Below are 27,485 nucleotides of genomic sequence, written 5' to 3' on the forward strand. Positions count from 1 at the left end.
CTTTCCTTTCCTTTCCTTTCCTTTCCTTTCCTTTCCTTTCCTTTCCTTCCCTTCCCTTCCCTTCCCTTCCCTTCCCTTCCCTTCCTTTTTCCTTTCTCTTCTTTCTCTTCTCCACTCCTCTCCTCTCCTCTCCTCTTCTTTCTTCTCTTCTCCTCTTCTCTCCTCTCCCTCCTTCCCTCCGTTCCTTCCTTTCTTTCTTTTATGTCATAGGATCTCACTACGTTATTAAATTGCCCAGGCTGGACTCCAGCTTGTAATCCTCCTTCCAAAGTGCTAAGATTATAGTTGTATGCCACCATACCGAGCTATAAATTTATTTTAAATAACTAGCTACTAAACACATACTTACTTTATTACTGTGAGAGTTCCATACAATTTTTTAGAAATGCATGTTTGGTAGCAAGTCAGGTGGACCTATAATAATCACCGCCCTGAAATTCTCCAGGTCCCTCCCAAGCTGCCCTCATGGTTACATCCCTAGTAACCTTCTCCAGTCGTGTACACACTATTCACAACTCCCCACGTATCCCCATTCTTGCCACTGAGCCACCTGGCTCAATATTTTCTTTTCTTTCTGAGTGAATCCTTTCCTTGTTGCTCATCATTCTTTTCCTACTCAGTATGCTTCAGCTGACTTTTTCAGTGCATTCTGGAGTTTCCCAAAGTTCACTCCTGAACATCTCCTTCAGGCCTATTTACTCTGTTTGGGCCATTATAACAAAATGCCATAGACTGGGTGGATCCGAAACAACAGAAATGCATTTCTCACGGTTCTGAAGGCTGGGAAGTCCAGGATCACGGCACTGGCAGATTTTGCATCTGGTAAGGGTCCACTTCCTGATTCACAGACGGTGCCTTTTTTGTGTGTCCTGATATAGGGAAAGGGACAAGGCAGCTGTCCTTCTTTTAAAGGACACTAATCCCATTCACAAGGACCCCTTACTTCGTGACTTCGTCACCCCTAAAAGGCCATCTAATACCACCACCTTAGAGATTAGAGTTTCAACACATGATTTGTGGTGGACATCAACATTCAGGCCACTGCAAGGCTCAACACCCAAATGAGCCCTGCCCCCTTAGTCTACATCATCATCATCACTTGCTTTGAAACTGAAGATTTGCTCTGTAACTTAACACTGACGCTCCACTCATTCCTTGCTTCATGCTGACTTTCAGCAGATGAAATAAACGCACACTATGCTCCAGAGTTGATACCTAGTTTTACATTGTCACAGAGACAAATTGAATTAGCAATTTTATGAACAAGAAAAATTGGATTTCTCTCTTGGGTATATTCTTTAGAGAAAGGTGCTTAACACTCTGGAATGATGTTATTGATTTGCTGTCAACAAGGAAATAATGCTATTCTTAATTAACTTCTTTAAAAAATGTGCACTGTTCTCAAAAGGGAAAAGAGATCCATTTCCATGAGATGTCTCAATACTTCAAAAGTCCTGTTTGAAATATTTTTTTTTTGATTCTAAATCAATTAAGGAAATACATATGACAATGTTTACACAGGTTAAGATCTTCAGGAATTTTTACATCTATGATCAATAAGGCTTAGCTTTTATGTGTTCATACCATAGTACCAATAATCAAGCCATTCTGGTAGCAGATATTCCATCTTAATATAGGAGGTTGATCTGAAAGAGAAACAAACATATAATTTTTTCCATGAAAAGTGGACATCTACTTTCAGAATCCATTTAACTTGCCAGAAGGCTGCACTCTATGCTGTCAGTACTGTTGGGGTATTTCTATTATTATCCTAAAGTGACTGAGGTGTAGCTCTTTATAGAATAGTTAGTTCACCAGAGAGCTTATGTGACTTGTCTAAATTGACATTCACAGCTGGTCATATAAAAAATATGAATTTCCTGACTCGGATATAGTGTAGTTTCAAATTCATACATAGAAAGAAAACAGGAGGAAAACTCACCTTCCATTTCTCTTTCTACCATTGGTCCATGGCTACTGTTTTAATCTCAGATTCATTCTCAAGTTCAAACCTCTTGTTACTTTTAATCTCTTTTCCAATTCCTTTTCCACAACTTCAGTTTTTAAAGGGCATTTCAAGGTAGTTAAGATTTTTATAGTCAAATGTATTTTAAAATTTACCGCATAGTGTCCTTTGTTTTCAGCTACATTAAAGACAAAACCAGCTTCTCTTTTCAAATTCCTAATGACAGTTTTCTTGTTTTTTACTAAATTAACACATAGATTATATAATTATTCTATTTACTTGAGCACTTTTAAAAATCATTACAAATACGGTAAGTTTTAATTGTTCATGGAAATAAACGTATGTGCAAACAACCTAAAATCTATTTTCATTCTCTACAATTTGCATTTTTACATTTCAGATTTGCTTAGATAGCAATAAGATGTGAAATCTGATTGCTAACTGCTTAAACGTATAAGATAATTTTAAGAGATGCAGGGCTACAAACAATTTCCAAAAAATAAGTGTCCATTAGAATGTTCTGTGATTGTGGGAGGGTGTGCACAAGAGACACATATTTCCCTCGGGTTTATTCAGGGGCCAATAATGACAGCAGTTGGAAAGCTGGAACATTCTCTATGAGGTATTCTTTCCATTCAATCCTCCCCAAGCTCATGGTTATTATTTTGTTACCTGTGTATGAACAAAAACATAAATAACCTCTAGCTAGGAAACTGTGTTTTTTCTCATCCTTTTTACCTTCAGAATGCAATTTCAGGGTTGCCCCTGACAGGTGAAATGTCTCAGGTAGGCTTAGTAGTACCCTACACACTAATCACTGCCTTATACCAGCTTACAAGTTTAGGATCACAAAATTTAAAGCTGAAGTGCCCCTAAAAATTATCCAGTCATTTTCACACATTGTATAGATGAGAAAGCTAAGCTCTCAAGATGCTAAGTGACTCGCCCTGTGTCAAAATAGCTAGTGAGTAACTGGATTTCTTAACTACAGCTTCTTCCCCCCAATATTCCATTTCAACTTCTATCTCAGTGTTACCTTTTATGAAGGCAAATCATGGGTTCCCCTGTCCCGGGAGAGTCCAGCAGATGAATGTGGCAAGAAGATATGGAAATGGTCAAATATTTGAAGAGACGGCCCTCCGCTGTAGGATCAAGAGCCATGAGTAGTTAGGTCTCCAAAGCTCGGTTCTTTCTGTTCATAGGTTGCCATAATCATGCTGTTCCTTCTCACCGAGCCCAGGGTCTTCACCTGTAAAACAGAAGGTTAAGGGAATGACTGAGTGAAGTAGAGTAGGTGGAAGAAGCTGGTTCAATATTGTTCAGTCTAAACTGACTGCTAATTCAGGTACTCAAGTAAATGAAAGCAGGGGACTCAATATTTAAATCTTGATGCTTGCTGTCAACAAACTGTCCAAAGCACCATCCAGTTAAGAAGTACTTATTGAACACTTACTATGTGCAAACCAGGTTAAGTACAAAAGATAAAATGGCAACAGAAAGACATGATCCTTACTCTCAAGCAGCTCTACAGACTAATGGAAGAGATGACTGACTATGATGACAGAACACAGAAGAGAAGATCTTCGCCTCAGAGATTCCCAAAGCTCCTCAGAGAAAGCCACTCGTGAGCTAGTGCCTGGTAAATGAGTAGAAGTCATGAAATGAAAAGGAATGGGTGGAGTGTTTGAGGAAAAAAAATTCCAATGTGATGACCCAGAGTTAAAAGAGTTCAGTGCTGTACAGGAAATGAAAGAAATTGATTCGTTACAACTAGAATGTGAGGGCTGAGGATTCAGCAGAGGAAGGAGGCAGATCCCACCAGGCTTTAGGAGGCCACCCCAGTCACTTGAACTTCATCCTAACAACAGAAAACTGCAAAGCACTTTAAGTGATGATGTGAAGTAATAACAGAGATGACTTTAAAACTTTTTTGGGTAAGATGAGATCGAACCCAGGGCCTTTCCAGGGTACATCCCCAGCTTGCTTGCACTTATTTATTTGTTCATTTGAGACAGAGTCTTACTTAGTTGCTAAATTGCCCCCTGTCTGGGTTCAGACTTGCAACCCTCCTTCTTTAATCTCCAAGAGTGATGGGATCACAAGGGTGCACCGTGACACCCAGCTGACAATGGCTTTCTTCATGAGGAATCAGATTTTTTTTAAACTCTAAGGATATTTTCTCCATCGGCATAATCACCCTTACATATATTCATTTCAATATTTGAATAACACAATCTCTTTTGTCCAAAATCCATGTAAATCATCTCACAAGTTATATCCACTTACTGGACCTTTGTCTTTAAAAAAGTTACATAAGCAAATTGCTTGATCTTTATCCAAAATGATGGCAGGGTCTGTAATCACAGGTGATCAAAAAGGATACAAAAATCTGGAATAAAACTGTATACTACAAAATTGAAGACTCCCAACATTTAAATGAAGAAGAAATGATAGGAACAATTGGGAGAGAGCACCGAAGAGTAAATAAATGAAAGCCACCGTGAAAAATATCACATTCTAAAATGTGAGCCTGTTACAACGACCACACCCAGCCTATTTGTGAGAGGCAGGCAGCTGTGGAAAGCTGGAGCCCCGTTACCGAGTCTTGCCAGATAAACGAGGCCATGGGAAGCAAACCTGGGCCTCAGTGGAAAAAAGACAAATTTGTATTTGCCAGGAGTGATGCCGTAACAAACTGTTCCTGAGCCTCAGCCGAGACCTGGGCTCTGCCAGTGCACCAGCGGTGAGACTCTGCGCTGGGGGCTGGGCGGTCGAGGCTACACGCTGCACACTGGGCTCCGGAACAGCACCTCACTTGGTATCCAAACCCCTCTAGAAAATGGGAGATCTTTGCACGGAGCGAACTCTATATTCTGTGCTTTTTTTTCCCATTCTAAAATTCATGAGCCACTTTCTAGCCAGATTCTACATTCCTAACAACCTATAAAACAAATAGAAACAATAATCATTTGCATTTATAGAGTATTTTTGCTTTCAGAAGCACAGAGCCTCAGATTGCAAGCCTTGTGTGCTTTGGGGAAAACACTTCCCTCAAACTGAAGCCTTTATTTTACCGAATAAAAGGATTTAGAGACCAGAAACAATGGGGATGGCGGCAGATGTAGGGGAAAGGAAGGAAACCAAGAGGCCTTCAGGATTAGAAATGTGACCAACATTTTAGAAGACAGGAAAAAAGAAGGTAGGCAAAGTGCTGCGATTTCTGTAAAGTTCTAAATTTTAGCCCTTAATTGTTTAATTGCACACATTATACACAACTTTTTAACTTGTGAAATAAAACATAAGTTTACTCACACCCAAGATGGAAGATACAGATAGATAAACAAGAGAAAATATAATTCTACCACTGTATATGATGACTATTAGTACTTTTGTATCTATCCAAGTTTCGATTACTCTAGCTCACTCACGTTTTCATTTAAAATAGGGTAGATGCTCAGTGTATTCTTGGGGCTTGAATAAATGAAACAGATAGAAATAGGCATGACTTGCTCAATATGGGAGGACCAGTTCTGACACTGGTTGTCAGTGTGGCTTAGTCTGGAGGGCGGAAAATGAAGTGAAAGTACAGATTTAGGGATGAGTCCAACATGGTCCCTCTAATTTTCTACTAGTCAATAGCCAGGTGGCACAGGCATAAGGAACCTTTGTCTACACAAAATGAAAGGCAATTAGGAAGGATTTCAGGCCCAAAAACATGCAAGCTCTCAATCATTAGGACCATATTTCTTCCCAAGGGCTAAGATGTAGTTTGGAGTATTAATCAGATAAATCAAAAATTGGGGACTTAGAACAGGAAAGGTAAAAGGGAGGGTTAAGGCAGCTAATACTTGGAAAGGATTTGGAAACTACAAGAGAATTTCTGGAACCTCACAATAGTGAACAGATGTGCTGGGGGAATTGAGACCAGCAGCTCTTCACTCCTCACTGGCCGGAGCTGGTGGGTGTGGGCCCTGGATCCCACGCCGCTGTGCTGAGTAACTGGGAGGTGTATGCGCCACACTGCCTCCTGGAGCTACCCGGAGGGAATAAACTTCAATTGCCCATCCCCCTGGTAAATCATTTGAATACATATTATTTATCAGCTGCCCTATCTTCCCTGTATCACATTTTCATTCCTTCATGAGTATTTCCTAGGAACACTTCCTAAATAAATTATTGCACTTGTGATCCTTGCCTTGGAGTCCTGTTTCTATAAAAAAAAAAAAAAGGGAATTGTTTTGGAGGGAGACTATATACACAGATGTCTAATTCAGGTGCCCCTTGCCTCTTGACCTTCTCCTACACGGCACTTTCCATTTAGGAACATTAGCAGAGGAAGGCAGGAAAGAGACTAGTCTTGAAAATACTCACAGAATGCGAGGTTACCTCCCCGCACAAGTTTCTTATCTTTTAAAAGAAGAAGCCAAGATTAAGTGTGCCCTGTACTGCAGAGTTGCAGAGCTAACACAGATTTTCCCAAAGTTTTATTTTATTTTCAAATATAGATCTGTCACTAAAGGATATATCAGTAAGCTGTATGGTCATATAAATTTAGGGAACGTTGAGACAGATAAAATAACTTAGGACTTTAATAGCTGGGGATCTAAATTTTTGTAAGCAACAGGTACTGAAAATGCCCAGACAGGGGACACAGCATGAATCACTCCTGATTACTTGTGCATGAGCCTCTTGAGGGTCTGTAGAACAAACACAGGGAAAAACCCTGCCTACCTCCAAAATGACCCATAGACACCGTCCACCAGCCAGACTTAAACTCTTAGACTCCCTGTTCAGCCTCACATCCCATCAGTTTTCCCCCTTTTCTGTTCTTATCTGCTGCCCAGCTTTAACACTATAGCACATCTCAGAATCTTTCAGGCCTCTGTCTGTCTGGACGTTTGGTCACACTGCTTCACTGGCAGGAGTGCTGTCCGTCATCTTCACACCTGCTGACTCCCCCTGGGTTGGGGTCTTCCAGAGATGCTCAGAGATGATGACTTTGATTAAGGTTCCCCAGAAACACATCTTTTATTCATCTTTGTTTCCCAGACATTTGCATGACCTAGAATCTACATCATGTTCCTGTATGGATGAATTCAGAGGGCATATATGTGAGATGAAGTTTATAGAGGTCAACCAGTCTTGGACATCAATTGCTAGAATTCAAAGACAGGAGTCAAATGTAGGCTTTTCACTTACAATCCAGATTAATTCTGCTATCTCTGTCCATATTCTAGAAATCAAAAATGCTACTCAAAGAATATGGTGATTTTTAAAAATTGTGATAAACTACACATAACATAAATTTTACCACCACATCCATTTTAAGTGTACAATTTAGTTATGCTAAGTACCTCACATTGTTATAAAGCCAATACCCAGAACTTGTTTTATATCTCAAAGCTAAAACTTTATACACATAAACAGCAACTTCTATTCTCCCAACCCCCCTTTCCCTGATAACTATTATTCTACAGTCTATCTCCGTGAATTTGATTATTCTATGTATCTCATGTGAGATGAATACACAATCTTTGTCTTTTTGTGACTGAATTCTTTAATTTAGCAAAATGTTCTCAACATTCATCCATGTTGTGGCATATATTAAAATTTTATTTTTTATGATCAACTAATATTCCACTGTATGTACATCTTGCATTCTGTTTGTCAATGGACACTTCGCTTGCTTCCACTTTTCGGTTGTGGATAATGGTGCTATAAGTATGGGTGTACAAATATGTATTCAAAATCCTGCCTTCAGTCCTGTTGGGCATATTCATGGATTGATAGTCTTGAGGCTTTAAAATTTTTCTTTCTAGTTGGAAGGGTGCTGAAGAATAATCTAACTTCTCTCTTGGTTACCTGTTATCAAAAGCATAAACCCAAAAATTCAATAAAGAAGACCAGTGTGCCAGTCAGTGCTCTTTGATTACCTGTAAAGGAAACCAACCAGTCTAAACCCAACAGGACATTAACCGAAAAGTTCTGAGAGCGTCTTATAGTTCCCAATGAAGAACACACTCTACCAGGAGACAGGCACCACTGGATCTTAGGAAGAATGGGAACCAGACCTCGAGTGTCCTCAGACCCTCCACCCCTCCCCTCTCTCTCCATTCTCCTTCCTGCATATGCCTGCTCAGTTTTTTCTCTCTGCGCATTGGTTCCACTTGGAAAGAAATTGGCATCCAACTCCCCTCACTGTCACATCTGTGACTCCAGTCCCCATAAAGAGACTGGTCCAGTTCTTTCTCAGTCCCAGATCCAAAATATCAAAGAAGAGACTCATTGCCCCGTTTTGCTGCCAGTAAGTACACCTAGGAAGGTATAGTCAGATTGTATAAAATGATAGTTCCCAATATTGGAGCAAGGACGAACCACAACCGAAACGTCATAGGTGCAGAATGACTGTGAATCCACTAACCCCTCAGTAGAGGGCTACAGAGTGAAAGCAGTGAAAAAGTATCCCACTATCCGCTTAAGTATGATCTGCTCTCATGGGGCTAAAGGGCAGAGCACTTGGGAGCAGATGAACACAGTAATGTAAATCCTGAAGTCTCAGACAATGGGACAGAGAAAAGTCCAGTTGGTCCCGAGATCTCTTTAGAAAAATTTTATGTCATGTGGCATGTCCAGCAAGAATCATGTAAAAAGGAAAAAATAGGGTTCCTCCAGTGTCAAGCAAATCAGTCACCAAGATTAAAAGGAAATAATAACAACACTCAAAGAGATCCTAGATCACAGCATCTTTAGGAAAGAATGCCCAAGTTCAGGCACCTCCAAGGCATCCTATTTGACAATAGGTGGAGAGATGCAATTGACTGCAGGAGGCAGAAAGAAGCATATAAAACTATTGTAAGAACAAAAATTAAACCCCGGAAACTCACCCCATCCCTTAAGGCCTGCCTCTGCTAAAACATTTCTCCTGTTTGTTCATTGATTCTGCATATTAAGTAAGCCTTTCAGAATTGATTCCAGGGGACCAGAGCATTGACTCTCAGGCAGCAAATGAAAAATGAGGGCCTCAAAGTTCAGGGAATTATAGCAAATGAAATCTTAAATGAGCTGCTATAAATATTACAACCAAAACACACAGTGCATCTGCAAGCTACTGGCAGGGAGGGTAGTGGATATCTACTCTTTATATAACAGGCTATTCTCAGGTTTGAGGATGAGGAAGCTATTGATGAAGACAGAGAGAGAAAAGAGAACAAGTGCTGTTTGTTAATCAAAATGTCTTTTTAGTAAGGAGCACTTTTTCTCAGCAAAGTCAATCAGTGGTACATCAGTTCATGAATTTGACTCTTTCCACTATTCTGGTCACAGATTGAATTGGACAAGAACCAAATCACATTTAGTGTTTAGGGTCAATGTTGACCTTATGGGGAAATTTGATTCAGTCCTCATCCCGTTCAGTTTTCAACCAGAATGGTGGAGAGAATCAAGTTTGTGAACCGAGGCATCACTGTAGCTCAGCTCAAAAAAGCACAGAAACTCATGTGATACAAACTTCCACAGCCTGTTAGCTACAGCTCTTTCACAGTACTCGCCATTTTTGGGTTATCTATGGTTACATGTGACTATGTTTTATCCCCATAATGAGATTATAAACTCCTGGAAGGCAAGGGAGAGAACTCTTCTTTGCTCATCACTGTATGCCCCACAGCTTCTAAAAGAACTCATATTTTTTAACTGTCTCCAACATGCGAGGGACCTTGTAAGATAGTGTAGGGTTGTATCCCTAGGGTGTCCTCACAAATACCTGCAAGATAAAGGGGCTCTTCTCATATCACTGAGGCACCAAAGCTCAGAGCAATAAATACTTCGCCCAAACTTGTGCTTTGACAGAGCTGAGGTTCAAAGCCCGTGCGCTTTCCTCCTGTCAAATGCCGGTCTTATCCTCTAGTAAGAATTCTGATAACCATAACAGCTAACTGTATCAAGACCTTCCTTTCTCAAAGCCAGGTCCTGTGGAAAATGGTTAACACGTGTCATTTCAATTAATTCTCACTGCAGCCTAAGAGGGTAGTAGTGTCATTATTCCTTACAGACAAGAAAACTGAGGCCCGGAGAGCTTAATATAAGTGCCCAAAGTTTTAAGACTTCTTGTAAGTGGTGGTATCAAGGTGTTAACCTAGCCTGTCAGATTCCAGAGTGTGTGCTCTTAATCATTCTCCTATATTGATTCCAAAATATAAATATCCACATGCACACACACATTCACACAGTGACACACCACATTATGTTTTGAGCAACAGCGTCATGCCACATTTTTGTGACTTTTGTAACTGAATCATTCTTACCACCCTCAGAGTAATGCCAGTATTCAGTAATTTGTGAAATGAATGAGCAGCTGGAGATTTTAAAGAAAGAGAGAACATCATAAATATCACCAATTACTAGCATAAGAAAAATCCAGAGACTTTTCTGTACTGTATTTGCATTGGCAACACTAGGGGACCCACACTCTGGTAGACCAGGAAAAATAAATGAGTATTAGAAGAGAAAGGCATAGAAGAGCCATCAGATAATAAAAAGAAAAGGTTTTAGTTTGCAAAGGGAGTGTTGTATAAACTCAGTAATGACCCACCTCATTTCACTAGTCTCCTTTGTTGTGACAGTATCTTAGATGAACTGTGCCAGCAAACCAGCATTTACAAATAAAAAGATTACAAGCCTCTGACTTAGGCTCAATTTTGCATCAGAGACATAGCCCTCCCAGGTGGACAACAAGCCTGTAGGATATCCAGATGCATCTGTGAAAGATATGGCAGTCTTGGGATAGTAAAGAGCTTCGGAGAAAAAGTTAAAATACTTTGGTTTCTCCTCTGGCTTTTCTAGACTTAGAATCATTTGCAGTGTCCAAGGGTCTCTGCAGGGCTATGTGACTCACTTTGGCCAACGAAGTATGACCGGCAGTAAGGTATCACTTTCAAGCAGAGACTTTAAGATCAGTGCATGCCTTGCCAAGCTCTGAGCTGTCATGACCACAGCTGATGTTGTAGAGGGCATTTTTCAGTCACCTTGCATCCCTAGGTAAAAATGGCACAGAGGAGAGCCCAGCTAGCACAGGGGAGACCACACGGATGTGCAGGGAAGCGGGGTGCTCTGTTGTTTTAAGCTAGTGAAATTATTGTTATTACAGCAGCATAACTTAGCCCAACCTGATTTGTTTAATAACTACTGAGCTGTGTAAGCCTGGGAAAGGCATTTGTTTTACTTTAGTGAATATCAACTTCTCTATCTGCAAGGAAGAGATTAGCCTAGAACAGGGAAGGTTAATGTGGGGGCCCATGAAACTCTTTCAGGATGGCAACACACCAAAAAAAATTATACATAAGATGTGTGTGTGTGTGTGTGTGTGTGTGTGTGTGTGAGTGTATTTGCATGTGTGTGTGTGTGAACAGATATGAAAGAAACAGAAAGCAAGAGAGAGAGAGAGAGAGAGACAGAGTATGTATTTCTCTTCAGAGAGGGTTCATAGTTTTTTCAAATTTTAAGGTCTGTATTCCCAAAATGAGGTTAAGAGCTTGGATAATCTCTAAGGCCATTTACAGCTTTAATGTGTTTTGTGGCAGGGAGAGTAGGGAAAAATAGCTAATTAGGTTCCTCTCTGATCTAGTATTTTAGGACTTGCCTCAAGTCAGATTTTATTAAGGTTGTTTTCCAGTAATTATGTTGAAGAGTTCTCCTTAATAGGATTACAAATATCAAAATCTCAGGAGGTATTCCTCAACGAAAAGAAGAGCAGTTCTTTTCAACCAGAAAATGAAAGTTTCTTCAAAAACTAAAACCAAAGACTCAGGTAACATTTTGTAGATAGAACAAAGCTGGAGCTACCCCTTGTGGGACAAGGGAGTTGCTCTTCCAAAAACACCTCCTCACACATAAGATAGTGCCTGAAAGGCTGGAGTGTGATAAGTTAGCTGGATGCAATGAATTCTCTTTAACATGAAGGCAGCTGGGTATAAGAGGTTAAGAGAAAAGGCTTTACAGATAGTCTGGGTTTAAACCCCACAGTTACCACTAAATCTCTACATGCTGTTGGGCCACACTTTCTTCATCTGTAAAATAGGGACAATAACACTCAGCTGTCACAGGGAGAGTCTGCTCAGCAAGTACAGTATACTACATTCAAACAAGGCAATTAAGGAGTTTATTGAGGGACTAGACACCAAACTGTGCACAGGGTTAAGAGAAACCAGCAGGGCATGCTGAAATCCGCTGAGATAGGTTAAGCCAGAGATAATTTTATAACTTCTCAATCGGAAGGAACAAGGAGAGAGCTGCATCTATCAGGCATTAGGGCCATATATTAGGAGCTGTGGTTTCCAGGGGAATAGAAACCACTAATCCCTAGCCTAGCAGGGAGGGAGCCAGGGGCAAGCGCTGGGACCTTCTTCCTGTATCCGTTGGCACCTCCCATCAGTCAAACCAAGCAGAAACCAATAGGCAAGGGCGCTGTTGGTACAGTTTATGAAGCCAGCCTCCTGGGGCATGGGAAAGTAGGGGAAAGTGGACAGAGAAGACGGAGGGGAAATATGCATCCCAACTCTTACAGCAAAATGTATACACATGTCGGCTACTGCTTATTCTTCGCTGGAATAAGGATCTTACAAACTTCTAAAAAACAGATTGTGAAAGGCTTGTATAAGGAGAGGGTCCTTAGTCTTTTAGAGAATAAGAAAAAACACATGCATCAAGACCCAGGCCTTGAAGAAAGCCACTTTGCTTAGAGCAGTGGGCTGGGGGTTGGAGAGCTGCTTCTGAATGCTCCGGCGCAGGATAAACCGGAATATTGTGCTACAGGAGCACAGTATCTGCATCTCCTCTGCAGAGTCCAGAAAGCTATTTACAGCTGCTGTGCTCAGCCTTCGAGTGTGACGATGCCAGGCCTATGCTGACTCTGCTGCAATCCAGCAGCTCCTATCTTCTGGCTGCCTAGGATAGAAGCCATTCTATGTAGCAAGGTCTAGGACTGAATTAAGTTCTTAGGCACATATCCAGGAGGTAAATTTCCTTCTAGGTGCCAAAATACATAATTCCTGTTTAAAATGCAGGGTGCAACGTTTGGACTGTATGTGTGCTCTGTAGAAGTTTTTATATTAAATTATGTGGAAGCTTGATCCAAGTAGGCATAAATAACTTGTTAACAGGCATCGAGATGCTTGGCTCTGGAACTGGCTGCAACATAAGGACAGGCTTTGGCTAATCATTTTCTCATTGTACTCTGCAAATGTAGCTTACCTCCAGAGAAAGATTGTAAGACTATGACATCCAGAGATTATAACCCATCTACTCTGAGTCTTAACTGGAAGAGAGCCACCCAATGTTTTTACCCACCCAGCTCTCCTGACTTATCCTAGAAAACAATGTCTGTCCTTCATTAGAAGATGTTTGGGTGGTACTATGAGATGTGACTTGGGTTGGACCAATCAGATTCTCTTCCCTGAGAATATGGATATTCAAGGGAGTGATACAAGTTTATGGAAGTGATTGAAGAAGCAATCCAATGGATAGAACATCCCAAATCATTCTCATTTTATTCCTGCTTTCTTCAAGAATAAACCAAGTAAATCCAGATCCTTGTAGATAAACCTTGTAAATAAACCAAGTAAAGCCAAGAGCTGGCTGTGCAACATTTTCTTTGATTTTCCAAGATGTTCCTTATCCTTGTAATTTACTATTGTTGGACTTAAGTCAGTAAGCCAGACACGACCACAAAAAGACAGTCCAAATTTGAGGACTGACAAAAGTGATCTCTTAGATAAGGTTTTTGGAAAGGTTTTGCTTTGGTTTCACCCCCAAGCCAACCAACAAGCAATGTAAGTGATATGTAACAGAAAAGATAAATGAGAGCAACAGATCTTAGACTTTCCTAGGGATGTAATGAGTTCAGAGGTCAGCACATCCAATGTGCTGACCCATCCAAGTGGGAATTCTGCCTGTTATGCTTTTGGTCTATATAAGAACTGAGTGGGTTTTCAAAGAGCTACCCAACTGTGGACGTAGAAGTAGAGCCTTGCTTCTTCACAGTGGTGTGTTTCCTATCAGTTTCTATTGAGCCTACAATAGACTTGGCCTCTGTCCCCAGAGATCAAGCATCCTGACAAATACAGCTGATGAGTTCTAGTCCCTCTATCATCTGAGCCCCACGTTGGCTCCGTGGCATTACCCACAGTTCTTTTTCACATACTTTACAGAGTTACTATAGGGAAGACACATTAGGTGCACTATCACTCACCCTCTTAACAACTCAACAAGATAAGAATTATTTCATTATTTTATAGAAGAAAAAAAACGAAGGCTCACATAAGTGGACTTTACTTGCCAAACATAGCAGAGCTGTTCTGCTGCAGAATAAGAATTCAAACCCAGATCTGCCTGACTTCATGATCCTCATTCCTGCCCTTCCCACCTCGGCGAGTGGTTGGCCCTAGCACTAATTTTAATCCTTATGTTTTCACCTTTACCTTTCTGCACCATGGCCGTAAGCAGAAGGGTTTTACTGGAACTTTCCATAAGATTGACAGGGCAAGGTAAATGGGAGATGAATATGAACAGTAAGTAACAACAGTTTCTTCTGTGAACTAGCTACTTCTATGCATTTTGTATTTTTCAATGGTTACTTGTTTTCCTTTTTTGAAAAAATGAATCTTCAACATTCTCTTTGGTTTGGAATTGGAATCCCGACCCTTGCCACTCTTATCCAGTAAAAAGCCCCAGAGGGAAGAGTTAATAATTATCTTATCTCTCTGTGCATTTCTATACTTTTTCTGTACAACTGCTCTTCAAAGTTTCTTGGATGCCTCTCTCCTCAAATTTTAGCCAAAATATCTTTTGCATGATAGTAAGTTGCAGGAATCACCATCATTAACTGAGTATATTTATGCTAATTCAGCTACACATTCTAAGCTCTAAAATAGCCAGACACCTACATGAAGGGATTCTTTTGGCTCATTTTCCCAATCTTAGTTGTGTTCAGATGACCAAAAATGCAAGCCTCTGTGACCCAAGAGACAAACTGCATCAGAAAATCTGTCCTTTTAACAAAATGTTAAATCAAGCAGCCCTGCAATCAAAGCCCTTCCCCCACTCCCAGCGTATAGGTTTTCATCTTAGACAAAGGCAATAACTGGATTTCTGTACTGTTCTCTGTGATCTACTGCTGCCAGCTGCCAGCTGCACGACTGTAAAACCATTAACTCCTTGCAGAGCATTTTATTTCTGCAAAAGGAAAAGGTAAAGAGGGGAAACACACTGCTCCAGGCAAAGTGAAAGGGAAATATTTTTTAAGCAGAGCAATGTAAATCCTAGCAATATGCCATCCATCTCAATAGGGCTGAAATTATGGCCAACATTTGAGGATGAAAGCCAGAAACCTGAAAGAACAGATTTCTGCCTTCAACAGCAACCTGTACAACACCCGCCGCGTATGAGGAAAAGGTCTGGAATTCCAGCATGAGCTGCATCTTTCCCTCCTTTTCACTCTTGACTTGTGTGTCCTTCACTCAGAGGTCAAAGCCCTGGAATGAGTGATGAAAACAGCCATTCACATCCTCTGCCTGCATTTAGTCCTCTATGCGCAAGGGCTTTAAGTTCATGGGTTCCTCTCCCAGATGAACGGGAACTGAACCCTGCAGTACAAAGGTAAATGCTGGGGAAAATGCCAAGGCGGATGCCAAAAGATTCCGCCCCAAGAAGCCCCAACATAGTGGCTTTATCTGACTAATTCATAAAGAGGTATAGGTAAATGGGAAATGCTGATCAATGAACAAAGGAAAACTGAATGTAATCCTTCCCTGGGAAAAATGCAGCAAGAACCCTCACCATGCTTCTCATTGCACTTGTTGGTCATTTTCTTACGTATGGAATCAAAACTCAACAAACATGAGCTCTTCCCTTTTGGTTAATGATTTAAGGAGCAGTCACATTTTAAAGAGGCAAGAAAGCTTCTGAGGGTGTGGTCCCTTGTGGGTATCACTCCAAAGTCTCCTAGAATTTCCCCCAGGATTACCTGTGCAACACACACTTGAGTTCATGGATACAAATGGGAATATCCCCCGATAGGACCTAAACCAAACAAAAGTCAGTTTTAGCAAAATAGCTAAAGTTCAAGAAGTGTTCTGAGAGTCTCTTGTTCACTGAATCCAGCCTTTGCTACAAAGTTCTTCAAATTAAAGATGGCATCTTGTCACTTCTTTTAAACATTATTTTTCAAGTGTTAAGACAATCGAGGTTAGCACCTGTTTGAACAGCTGCTGCGCATTAATGGAGAAATGATTCTTCTCCGATCCTGGGGGGATCTTGAAAATAACAGGCTTTGGTTCCTTTTTCCTTTCAACCAGAGTTAATTGACCTTGGCCTTGCATCTTTTTGCTCAACTCTTCCTTCTGACCTTCTAAAAGAAATTGCCGAGACATATTTTATTTGGGAGGTTTGCACAAAGAATGTGGGCTTGTTTGGCCACCCTCTTGGAGTCTTAATATTTGAATTTTAAAAATTTGAGGCAAAGCGAACTTGTAGTTGAAGAACTTGGAAGCTGTCCTCCAAACAACTGTTCCATTACATTGGTCGGTGCCAGTCACCATTAGGGATTTTTCATAATCACTATGAAGAGAAAGAGCCACAAAAGTAGAATGTCAGCCAGCAAATAAGTAGGTTCCGTTTGAGCAGATGGTTAATATTACAGGGAAGGATGTCCAGACTCATGATTTTCTTTTTCCTTAACAGCAATATCAACAAAACAAGGCAACCCTACTCAGGCATTTAAGGTGAAGAGCTGTGTGGTGTTCACATTTAGGCTTAGCTCATGGGCAGTTTCTACCAGTCAGCTACTATCCACTGACCATTACTACATGGCAGGATTGTTCTTATGATGAGACCTATTTTTTCAACCAAATGGGTTGTTTTTTCAGTTGCTGACTTCCACATTCAACAGAGTCATGAAAACGATTTCCTTGAATCTGGTAAAGTGAAACAGTTTGCACTTTTCCCACCAGGGTAAAGTGCACCCTCCCAGGGTGCCTGCCTGGAAAGTGCAAGGTCCCGAGTTCAACTCCTGGTACAAAAAAAAAAAAAAAAAACAAGCATAGGGAAACTCATCCTTCCTTCCCTCTCTGTCCTGACTTGTTAGCTCTACTCTACAGTGAAAAACTTCTTCAAGGTCATTCATTTATATAGATTTGCCAAATGAAGACAGTTTCTCCAAAAGATGCATCAAAAGAAAGTGAAAGAAAGAAGAAAAGAAAGAAGAATCTCAGGGAGCCATGAAACATTGCAACTCTCACCAAAATTCATCAGCATCTCTACCTTGATGCCGCACAATTACACTGGAATCCGATCGTATACCCTATGCACTTTCATAACTCCACAAGATTCTCTGGAAAATACAGATGGTACCATTCATTACACCACCTCGCACATCCAGAAAAGCATAGTTTTTGACAGGGCACATCTTCAAAACATAATTTCATTTGTGCTCAACGTAAGAAAGACTGGTCAGACAAAAACGAACTGAATCACTCACTGAGTTCTGCTTTAATGTCTTTAGAACCTTACTCCAAGTACAGATTGGAAGCATCAGCTTATGAAGCTAATTTACTTTTGGCTTCTGTCACTCTAGCATTATAGGTGCCCCTGCTGCCCCCATGCAGCACTGGAAACATGGATCATCACTAAATTAGTCCACTCTTTTAGCAACAACACGGTTGGCCCTATGCATCTGTGAGTTCTGCATGTAAGGAACAAACCAACCAGCCACCTCTCAAACATATATGGTGGAAAACTGCATCTGTACTGAATTGTACAGGTTTTTTTCTTATTTGTATTCCCTAAATAAACCAACAAAACAGCTGTTTGCATTGCGTTTATATTACATATGATATCCTATGTAATCTGCACAGTGGCGGATGTGCACAGATAGCATGCAACAGCTATGCTATCTGTATGCTGTGCAGAACCTGAGTAACTGCAGAATCTAGTATCTGCAGTAGTGGTAACAGTGCGTATGTGTGTATGTGTGTGTGTGTATGGGGGAGGGTTCCTGGACCCTCTCATCTGCAGGTCTAGGGCCCTGTCTTCAGTTCTGGAACAGCACCACCTGCCAAAGACTCTGCTACATGTGGTGGGGGATAAAAAGAAATAGGTAAAGCATTGTCTTACTACAGACAGCACTGGATAGAGTGAATTTGGACAGAGACATGTAAACATGAAAAGGTGGTTAAGAAAATACAATGTAAGAGCCAAGTGCCTATGGGAGGTGGGAAGGGAAACCCCTCAGGCAGTGAGCCACTTGCAGGCTCCACCCTGTAACCATGATGTGAGCAAAGGTAGAAGGCTTGAGAGAGACATGACCAGAGATAGGACCAAGTAAGCAACAAGATCCCTGGATTTTGCCTTCATGTTGTGCCGTGCAGCTGAGCTTTTCTTGCCCACGCTTTTAAAGTTTGAACTACAATTAATAGCTATTTCCAAGAGCTCTTCTGTACATCAAGAACCATGGCAAGGACTTCATATATTTTCGCTTCTTTAACCCACATAGCAGTTTTATGAGGTAGATACCATTGCTATTCACATTTGACAGATGAAGAAACAGGCTGAGAGGTAAGCCCAAAGTTAAATGTCAGGGAATTGAGGATCAGCATACCTGATCCCAGTCCTGGCTTCAAACCTGAGCGCTACCCACACACCGCTACTACTTTCCCATTCCATTGCTTCCATGTCACGTAAAATGTCAGATCTAACCTCAAAAACACAACTCTTACATCCCCACTCCTACTTACAAATGCTTAGGACCTCCTCTCTCTCTAAACACACAGCTCCCTTGGTAGGCTGGGTTCAGGAGCCCCGTTTGGCTCCAGCTATCCTTCCAACATGGCTCTCTCAAATATTCAGAATGAGATCCCCCACTCTAACCAAACTGCACGGATCATTAGCCCCAGCACACACCTGCATATTTGTATTTTCTGGTCCCACAGTTATAGGTATGGCTTCTGCAGCTGCCAGACAAGGGCAGATCTGAAGATCTGGCTCCTTTAAATGCAACCCAAGATGGATTTGTGATTTGGTCACATTCCTCTTGATTCAAATTCCATTCATCATCAGTGAAAATCACCAAGTATAAGTTGGCTTGAAAATGAGAATTAATTCCATTCCAGACCTCTCCTATATTGTTTATATTATACTTGTGCATTTTAACCTAATGCCAGACTTTGTATGCACCCCTGTTCAATCTTATCTTACCAGCTTCTCTTCATTTTCTCCAACCTAGAAATATCCTTTAATACTAATGATTTTTACTCATCCATTAACGTTGTCTATCCATAAATTTAGTAACTATATCATTTACATATTCATTGACATTGATTCAAATATATAAATATGTGTATATATCTATGTATAAATATATATTAATAGGATTTGGCTAAAGGTAACCGAGAACATTGGTTTTGGTTTTGGTTTTCCAAAATGGCTTTGATTTATTAAATCAGCATACATTAGGTGTAAGTGTTCAGTTAAATATGAATCCACCTAGATTGTCTATGATTCAGTCTACATTTGTTTATCTTCTCTGCATAATTACTATATAGCACTTATCAAAAAGCTTTGTTGAATCTTATTTGCTTGCCATAGATATATCTCAAATAAACTTTATAACTTTGATCTCACCATCTTATTTGGAGATAATTGACTCTTAATTTATTTACTCTTGCTCCTGGTGTTGACCTGCTTTTCTCAGTGCTTGCAAGCCCCTCATTTAGTAATCTAATCTAAAATTTCACCAAGAATTAACACCAGTCTTGTGCTTACTGAAGACTGGAATGTGTCCACCTTCATTTTCCTTTTTGCAGTGGTTTCCAGGTCTGGAGCAGTGACCCTGTATTAGTTTCCTACTGCTGCTGTAACAAATTATCAAAGACTTTCTGGCTTTAAATAGTGCAGATTAGTTTTTGTTTTACATTACAGCTCTAAAAGACAGAAGTCTAAAATCAGTTCCACTGGCTAAAATCAACCTATCTGCAGGCTGCTCTGATAACTGAGGAGAGAACCACTTTCCTTGCATCTTCGGCATCCAGAGGCCACCCACATTACTTGACTCATGTTTCTTGGCCCACAACCCTAGCCAGCCGTGGCAACATCCCAACCTTTGTTCCCATCCTCAGATCATCTTTTCTTTCTCTGACTCTCCTACCTCCTTCTCATGAGAACCTTTGTGATCACATAGATGACGGGATAATCTTTCCATCTCAAGAGCCATGATTTGATCACATCTGCAAAGTTTTTTTGGCTTGTTTTGGTTTGGTTTATGTCATGTAAAGTAGCATATTTACAGATTTTATGGATTAGGACATGAACATCTTTGAAAGAGGCCATTATCCTGCTTACTACAGATCTCAAAAACTAACAAATGAGCAAATTGCTCCAATAGCTTTGCAGAGAATTCATTTGCTTTAGTTACTGAGAGTACTTCAGTGAGCTCATGCTTTCACTTACATCTTGAGTCTTTTGGAACCAGGTCTCTCCTTCCGTGTTGAAAACCCCTTCTCTGAAAAGGAGGGAGGCAGCCAAAAATGACAGTTAAGTGTTTCTATTTTTTCTGTCATTTAATGTGATACCACCATTTCTTTGTTCATCTTTTTGCTTAAAAAATAAGTGGAAAAATAAGCTTTTCAGTTTTAATATTTTCTCAAGTCTCAGTTTATCAGACTCAGCCTTTCAGGACATTCCTCTTGTACAAATTTGTGCCACGTCCGTGGTTTTAGTCTCAATCTTGACAATATGCCTCTCCTCCAAGATTCTGTTTTTGTTCTTTCTAAATCTGTCTTTGGATAGTTTCTTGGGCACACTCAGTTGCTTTAATGTCTCCACCATGTCCTTCTCATTAGGATAGCCCAAGATTACAGAGTAAACACTCTTCTTAAAGCTACTTATTCTTCTTAATTGACAGTCCCCTTTAGAGAACACTATGATCTCATTTTACTTTACTGATTTTAAAAACCAAAGGATGTGTCTGAACATGCCCATTTGTTCCCTCTCTCTACTGTTACAAATTCCAAGGTGACTCAGTCACTTCCTCCCATGTTCCCCATACCTTCTGCTGTACCAACTGGCTTTTCCTTTTTGGTCAGAATTAAGTGGAAGCTCTATTCTTTTTTCCTCTAATCAGCTGTTCCACTTTTAGCAACAGGAGCCTCCCAGCAGATGTTGGAAAGTTGAAATCATGACATCACCTCATCACTATTACAGGGCCAAATGGCCCTTGCCTGTCCCCTACTTCTCTGCATCCTTCATCTCTGAGTACATGTCCCACATGGCTCTGAAGTTTTCCACATGGTACTTGTTTACATTTAGTGCTCTGACTTAAATCAGAGGCTACGGATGAGAAAGGTTAGAACAACATCTAGACATAAGTGTAGGGATGCATCAGGACATGGGGGCCCAACCAGTCTGCAGATCCTGGAAGCACTTGAGTAGAAGATAAGCATGCTAATTTAATCTAGGGACACGATACGTTTCCAGGAACAAGAATTGCACTCCAGGTATGGTAATAGAGCACATGACCAAGGCTATGCCAGTCACTGTATTTACTCCATAACTAGCACGATTGGTTCAGACAGACCACTCAGAATAAACCTCAGGCTGAGGTTCCAGTGGTGAATGTGGAATGAAGTTTCTCTTGACTGCAGAGGCAAGCAGGAAGCCCACAGGTCAAGGAGCTATTCGTAGCCATCTTGAGACCACAATATGAGCACATTTTAGGTGAAATTGAACTTATGGAAGGGAAAATAGAAAAATAAAAGAAATAAGGTTCTTGAGGATATCACTGAATCATAAAAATAAGTCTTTGGTAGCAAGCCTTCCTTAAGCCTTTCAGTTCCTTTTAACGTGCAGCCCAGAAGAATTAGGGTTTCAACTAAAAATACGTCCTTCCAGTTCCTAACAAGATCTTCTAATGAGAAGTTCTATCTCACCAGATTTCAAAAATAACCATAAAACTGGGTTAAAATGTTGTTTGCTTTGTTTTTGTTGTTTATTATTACTTCTCTGTTTTAATCCTGGGTAAAAAAGAAGTGGCATTTTCTTTGTTTTTAATAAAGAAAGAGACTTGGACAAATTTATTAGAAAATGTCAAAAGAGAAAACAATAAAGGTATAAGACATGCAGGATTATTACAAAAATGGCTTTCAAGAATAGCCTCCGGGGCTGGGGATTTAGCTCAGCGGCAAAGCGCCTGCCTGGCAAGCGCAAGGTCATGAGTTCGGTTCCCGGTACCGGAGAAAAACCAAAAAAAAAAAAAAAAAAAAAAAAAAGAACAGCCTCCGGCAGGGAAGAGGTGCGACTGGGTGAAGATAAAAAGGACCTTGAGAAGATGGAGGATTTCCCAGGGGACAAGGCTCAAAAGGAAGGATGAGGTGTCCTTGTCAGGACAGGAGGCTGAGGGAGTTCTCAGGAAAAGCAACGGGAGAGGTCTGAGGGGCAACAAGAAGTCTGAGGGTTGCTGGAGGGGGGGCAATGACTGACTGGGGTTAAGAATTTATAGGGAGTCAAGTGGAGTCCGAAGAGGACTGAAAGATGAAGAGAATAAAGAATGACTGAGGGGTGGGAGGTAATAAAGAGAGAAGATAAATCTGGCAGGAAAGAAGGAGTGGTGAGTTCGAAAAGACAGTGTGTGGTCAGGGCCAGCTCTGAGTTTTGGCAAGTTGAAGGCATCTTCCTTTTCCTCTGTGTGTACTACTAAGTACAACGAGTTCTTCTTTCAAAATGTTCTATTGCCTCAGTACCTGCTCTGGCTCCCATGGCCTTAGTATCAGTCCTGGGCACAAGTGTGTCATCTCTGGCCAGTCAGTGGTAGCAACTGGATCCCTTAGTCAAATACCAGTGACAAATGAGGAGGGCCATTCCCCCTTATTCTGCCTTGAGAACACAAACATCCTGTTAGTCCTACAAATCACCGAAAGGATGACCCTGCATAATATCCCGTTTCAGATGCCACTAGACAGAAATATTGCTAATAAGCTTCACACTCTTTCTCCAAGACTTTCCTCTCTTTCCTTCCATTTCTCACTACAGCAGGAAAAGCAACTTGTACAACTCCAAATGACTAGCAAGATGATCCAGACCATCTCCCTCTCTTTGAAATCAGGGAAACAGACTCCAAAAAAATACAGACATTCATACATTCAGCCAGCGGCCAAGCTGGCATGAGCATCGTGGTGCCCTGGGTCCTACACCAGGATTTATTCCTTCACCTCACCTCCAAAACCCTCACCCACTTTTTCCATGAAAACAAACTTTGCTTAAGATCCATTGTTTATATAAAAATCTGTCCTTGTTTCAACTCAACTTCTGGCTATGTATAAGGTTTTGCTTGTGCTTGTGTATTTATTTATTTTAGAACTTTTATCATTAGACTGTAAGCCCCTGTGAGCATGGACCACCTGGCTGCCCCTCTGCCTTCATAATCCAGTCCACCTCCCTGCCCTCTTTTGGACTGTGAGCCCCTGTGGAGCAGGGACTGTGTCTTACTGATCTGTGTGTCCTCAGCCCCCGGGAGAGTCCCTGGCACACAACACACCCTCAGTGAAAGTGTGTCTGACCTTAAGGTGGCTCTGTAGACCTGTATAGTGCATGGCCATAAATGTTATTGACTGCTGATTTCATTTTGCATATTGTACCTCAAGCAGTAGAAAGAGCAGATAAAAAGTAATTCCCAGAAACAGTTTGGCGATACCTCAAAAAGTTAAACAGAGCACACTGTATGACCCAGCAACTCTACTTCTAGGTATGTACCCAAAGGAATTCTATGGATTCACCACATTTTTTTTCCTCCATCCACCAGCAAATGGACATTTGAATCATTTCCATTGTCTTTGGCTATTACGAACGTGCTGCTAGGAATATTTATATACGTGGGTTTTTGTGAAAAGTACATGTATTTTCAACTGTCTTGGATATATGGCTAGGAGTGGAATTTCTGGGTCATATTTGGTAATCCTGTATCTAAATTTTTGAGGCACTGTCGAACTATTTACCACAGTGGCCGCACCATTTAAATGCCAGTAACATTTGAGATCCCATTTCTCCACATCCTCACCAAAACTTCTTTTCCTTTTATGACATCATAGCCACCCTAGTGGTCACAAAGTAGTATCCTAGGGTTTGGACTTTTCCTAAAGGTTGTGGTGTTGAGCATATTTCCTTTTCCTTAGTAGTCACTCATGTGTGTTTTCTGGATAAAGTCTATTCACATCCTCGACCCATGTATAAAATTGATTTTGTATCATTTTGTTACTGAATTGTAAGCACGCTTTATATATTCTTGACTCTTATCAAATATATGACTTGAGAATATTCTTTCATTCTGTGAGTTGTCTTTTTTACTTTCTTGAGAGTGTCCTTTGACACACGAGACTTTTTAATTTTGAATAGGTCCATGTCTTCTTTTTCTCCCTCTTTGGTTACTTGTGCTTTGAATGCCAACTTTCATTACTAGCTAAGTACTTTCTCTCTTTATTTTCTAGGAAACAAATCTGGTGAATCATTGGCTCCTCCATGGACAAACGAAGGGATATAAGGACAGTAAGTAGTGGAGAGATATCAGAAGGTAAAACACAAGCACCAACGTTAGGTTTTCAGCAAGGGCTAGGAGCAAGGAATCGCTCCTTTAAAAGAGTGCAGGGGATCCCTTCCTCCCAAAAACTGTCCTGTGTGGCCAACCTGACACTTGGCAGCTGGCTGCCACCCAGTGGTGGAAGAGAGAAAGGTTTAGGGGGTACTAGTTTACAATTGCTAGTTGAGCAATTAAACACTTCATTTAAAATTTCAGATAGGTCACTTGTTAGAGAAGGAGGTGTTTGGCCTTTGGATTGTTTGTGGCTCAGTTGGGTTTTGGTGAAAGACAAACTTGACTTCATACACTTAATACTGGTGATATTGGATCACCAGTATTAAGGTGAAAGACAAACGACTTCATACACTTAATACTGCTGATAGCGGAGCCCTGCTTCACACAGCAGGGGCTCCATCAGCAAGCAGACACCATCATTTTAGGTGGGACAGCATGCTTCAAAAAGCTTGCTGTTACACTACCTCTACATCTTATGGATTTCTGACCTGCAAACATTAAGTCCCTAACTTGAGGTGATTTTCTAGCAGTTAAAAATTTGTTAGAATGAAGCTGTGACTATGAATCAGAGCATACACATAACCCCTTACGTTTAAGCTGACTTTACTACAAGCTCTACATGATCAAAACAAGCAACCACAACTAGAAGAGGGCAGAGTGAAAGACACATTCAAAGGACTAATTATTAAAAAGTATAACGCAGTAATAACAGCTGCAGGGTTATGCTTCAACTCAACTTTTGATCTGTTAGTAACGCAAATCCATCTTGAGTGAGCCACAACAAAAGGAGAATTCATATTTAACATTTTGGGCTATCTCAAAACCAAAAGAGGGCCTGCTTTAACATTATCCAAATTATGAAAGAGCAGTGTGTGTTAGGGGACCTCATGGATTTGAGGAATTTAAACCCAGACTTAAACTCTTCCTCAGTCCCTTTCTGTGTTTCACTGTGTGTTGACTTTAGCCTCTTTCTACAAACAAGCATTCCCACATAGAAAGAAACACAACCATTAAAAGGCTTCATATTTTATGTTTCAGTTTCTACCAGAAAGGGTCTACATGCATCAGGATTCAGTTGCAGAAAATAGAAGCTTCTTTTATAACTTTAAGCAGAAAGCATCCACGTGGTATGTTTCGCCACATGAAGTTTTCTGCCTCCATCACTCCTAGAGTTCAGTGTTTACAAAATTGCTAGAAACGCTGGAGGTACAGGCTCCAGGAGAGCTTCCAGGACTGTTTCAGGGACCCTGCTGCAGAGTCTGTTGGCACATCAGAAGGCCCCCCAGTTCGAGGGCTCTCTCTGCAAGTGAAATGGGTGTCCCGTGTTCTGCTTCTTGACACCCATAAAGCTAGGCACCAGCGCCTGGGACTTCAGCTATGACTGTACACAAAATCCAAACACCGGCACACTGTGCTTGCCCAGAAACAGCCCCATAGTGTGCAACCTTCTGCCTTTCAAATCTCTCTGGGGCATCTGTGTAGAGTCATTTAAGTCACATGAAAAGCACAGCTATAAGGGAGTCTGAGTAATATGTTCTGCTAGGAACAGAATGTTTATGTCTCCCCCAAAAGTCCTGTGTTGAATCCTAGTCTCAGATGTGATGGTATGAAGAGGTAGGACCTTCTGAGGTGATCAGGACATAAGAGGGGATTCCTCTTGAGCGGGATTAGTGCCCTCATAAGAACAGCCAAAGAGCTAGCTCTTTACCACACAAGGCTGCAAGAAATTGGCAATCTGCACGCTAAAAAGAGCCCTTACAAACCCTCTCCCACCAGGGGAGCAAAGGCTAACCGCTAAGACAACTCTGGGCCCTTATCAGCTTAAAGAAGGGATCAATAGAACCAACCCAAACAAGCTTTACTAACTGGATTTTATTGGCCATGTATTTGCCTTTCTACAATCTGCTGTCCTAAAACCTGAAGTTCCTTTCCTTTGTGTTGTCATTTCTCTATAATTGATGCTATATAAACTGAAATTTAAGCAACCTCTTTGAGAACTATTCATTGCTTGGGGGTGTTCCATGCATACATGAAATCTTTATGTGTTAAGAAACTTTCACTTACTTTTCTCGTTAATCTATTTTTTCTTACCATGATGTGTTCCAACTAATAATTTAAGAAAGCCGAAAAAAATTTTCTTTCCTTACAAGCACTTTTTTTTGGTTTGAGTGTTGTCAATCAGTTTGGGTTGCTGTTACTAACGTACGATAGCATGGGTGGCTCAAAGAACAGATACACAGCTCACAGTTCTGGCAGCTGGAAGTCTAAGAGCAGGGCAGCATGGCCTGGCTCTGGTGAGGGACTCTTCCTGGTTTGCACCCTTTCATATCCTCACACGGCAACAAGAGGAATCTCTGGGCACTTCATCTCCTTATAAGGGACTTACTTCACTATGGGTTTCCCCCCTTGTGACCTAAACTAACCCTGGTTATCTCCTAAAATCCTCACTTTCAAATCCTTGGAGATTAGAGCTTTAACATAATGAATTTTGGAAAGACACAAGCATTCAGCCCATAGCACATGGTGTGCATCCACTTACATACAACCTCTGAGTCCTGGAGAAAAAACTCACGGATGAAGGGTGAGCCTGAGATGCAATGGATGTGATAGTGTTTTGGGGAAAACAACCTTGCCCACATACTCTCACCCACTACCATTAGCACTTCTCAATTCTGTTGGCAAATATGCAAAATCTTATCAGGAAAAAAGTTGCTTTGAAATGCAACTTTTAAAATGTAAAATGTAAGGAGGTCAGAGATTCTCATTACTGTTCTGAAAAACAGCTATGTATTTTACTCTGTTTTTTTTTTCCTGCTTAGATCTCAGGAAGAGAAATAAACCAAGGAGCTGATTGCTTTAGTCATTTATGAAAATGGCTAGAATTGGAACAGATAA

At 40.8% G+C, this 27,485-nt stretch overlaps 1 long non-coding RNA gene across 1 annotated transcript; it reads right to left on the reverse strand.

The window, feature by feature from the left end:
* Positions 1-1,503: 1,503 nt before the first annotated feature.
* On the reverse strand, positions 1,504-26,909 carry LOC102030229. Its single transcript, XR_261609.1, has 3 exons — positions 26,836-26,909; positions 3,003-3,215; positions 1,504-1,646 (listed from the first exon to the last, which is right to left on the reverse strand). It is a non-coding gene; the product is annotated as an uncharacterized LOC102030229 (long non-coding RNA).
* Positions 26,910-27,485: the final 576 nt, after the last annotated feature.

This window comes from Chinchilla lanigera, unplaced genomic scaffold, assembly GCF_000276665.1.
Source record: "Chinchilla lanigera isolate Chin_1 unplaced genomic scaffold, ChiLan1.0 scaffold00033, whole genome shotgun sequence".
Lineage (NCBI taxonomy): Eukaryota > Metazoa > Chordata > Mammalia > Rodentia > Chinchillidae > Chinchilla > Chinchilla lanigera.